We start from the raw sequence: 2,713 nt of genomic DNA, 5'->3' as shown, positions 1-2,713 counted from the left end.
TACAGTTTTCAATGTGTCAAACTTACTGGCAAACATAGCATACAATCATCATCCTTATATTATGAGTGTAGACATATGTGGATAACTTTCCATATATTTCTACAAATGAATACATAAGGTTGGATACTTTTAGTACAACAATTATTCTATTTTCAAAAATTTTGAATGACATACTATTAAAAAAAAGTGCCTTTGCTGTTTAGTATAAATTGTCAGCTCATAGCATCTATGTAAGAATAAGTTTGACAACCGAATTGAAGCGTTTAATGAAATTTCTGAATTGTATTATCACTTTCTATTGTATCAATTTATTTCTAAAAGAAATGCTTTTGTATACTCGAAAAGCGTTGAATATTAAATACAGTTTGAAATGATAAAACAACATACAATGGATGATTCCCAAATATTCACTTGAGGATCGAGGTGATACCTTTACATAAACACAGCCTTAGAAAATCTCCTAACATCCCAATGGAATACAGTGAGGGGGGGGGGGGGCAAATTAATGATAACGTCAACCGTAATTATTAACTTTTTTATACATTTTACCCACAAATTGTCTATGCTTGAAAACGAAATGCATTTTCGATGAATCCTACAAAAATTAATACGTTTATGTGCTATTATTTTTGAGAGCTTTGCTTACTTTTTCTGACAAGAGGAGGGGGGGGGGGGGGGGATAAACTGCTGTAAATCTGCTTTCGTAGTACTTGAACGACTCCTTACTTATTGATTTATTTTCTTCTTATTTTCGATTTCACGGTTCATTTATACGGTTAATTACTATATTATATTGATTAACTACTAAAAGACCGTACAAAGTATCCAGTTTGATTTCATAAAATTTTAATTAAAACGAAAAGTACATCTTCCTACTTTATAACGATTAACATATAGAACAAATAAATTATATTATAAACCTAGTATGACTGAAATAACTTATGAACAAAACAGCTGTCACTGTAACTACAATAGCTACCTTTTGAACCCGATTAAAACAATATTTTGTTTATTGATAAGAGGTTTTACCTCTGCACTTTCCGAGAGAAAAGCATGTTTTTTCTAAAGATTGTATCGAAGTGATTACCTTGAAGGCTGTATTTCCTCAAGTCCCAACAGCCTCAAGCGATCAATGTGATCGATTCACTCGATTTGTTTGTACACTTCAGAATCGATTACGTGCCTAGTTCCGGTCCCATTGGGTATCTATAATCCCTGACCTTGATAAGATATTATTGAAGGCGTATCGTAAATTGAATCTTTTTTGATATCGCATATTTGTATAAAGCAATTTAATCTCACGATAAGTGATATATCAATGTTAAATGCATTTTTGATATTGGACTAAGCACAAAGGTGCTTTTTCTTACCACTTTTTTAAACATAACTATACAATATTTAGAAGTTTCAACGCGTATAAACTATCAAGTAGCAACGAAACATGCTATAAAGTCTCTTATTTAACGCCTCGTAAACTGGCACAGGTAGGAGAAGCTGTATCTTTAAGAACCTTATAAACTGATAAAGTTTTAGTGCAGCCAATAAGTTGTTTAGAGCAGTGATATGGACTTGGCACGTGACTCTCAACACTGAGACGTAGATTCGAAGCTCGGCTGTATATAATATAATCTGACGGGGAAAATAATACTTAACAATGCGGTGAAGGAATAGAGTCTTGGGTAATAGGTAAAAGTATCAAGGAACTGCAGAAATCTGATTTCTACCCATCGGCATAACAGAAGCTGTCCTTTGCTTTCCCATTCTACTAACACACCCTGTATTTCGTAATGAGCTAACATAAATTATATATATAACACCATTCTACTAAAGGTATTATAGCCAAAAATGGAATACATAATAAATACAAAAAGGTTCGAACATTTACGAAATTATAACTTTCATACCCATATTCAATATTTTAAGGTAACAGACGAAATCTCTTTGCTATTTTCAAATGAGCACATACATGGTTTACTTAAGTGTATAGAGAATTTATGGGCAGTACTAGTACATTTGAGAGAACTTTTCTATTTATTTTTTTATTAGCAAGAAATATAAGGAATTCAGAGAGAACTGTTCATCAAGCTTGATTTTACATAAGCCTTTTGAAGAAACCACCAATGCAATTAAATGAGTCACATAGACACTTAAATACATGGAAATATATTACGCCAACCTCGGAGGTTTACAGAGCACGTAATAAATTCGCGATTCGAGACGTATACAATATTGTGTTGACGATTGCTTCAGGCGACATTCTTATTCAGTACAGCTTTTCGTGTATACAAGAATAATATTGAGGTTTATAGTTATAGACGGATGTTAGATAATGTAGATATACGATGTATGTACATATAAAACAGATGTAAAATAGCATGGTGTCTTAAACTACAAACCGTACTAACTCTCATTCTGCCCTGCGATTCTGTAACTCACTTTTCGAACTCACACAGCGGTTTTCGCATCGGCGGTCGCTCTGAAATCAGTCGTGAAGCAGTCATTTTATGATTTGGCATTCTGAAAAGGTGGGAGCTTGTAGTTGATTGTTTATCAGAATGCCAGAATCGCAGGGCTGGTTTAAAAATGGCCGATTTCATTGTAATCTCATTTCAAATATTAGTATAAAAAAAGTTTGGAATATTTTGCCTAAAACTTATTCAGCTTGAATTTTCTCGGCGATGTGACTGAGGCTAATTCAGATAAATGAGTTCCT

The sequence above is a fragment of the Pieris napi genome, chromosome 19 (assembly GCF_905475465.1).
Source record: "Pieris napi chromosome 19, ilPieNapi1.2, whole genome shotgun sequence".
NCBI lineage: Eukaryota > Metazoa > Arthropoda > Insecta > Lepidoptera > Pieridae > Pieris > Pieris napi.
This window is presented reverse-complemented; position numbering follows the sequence as displayed.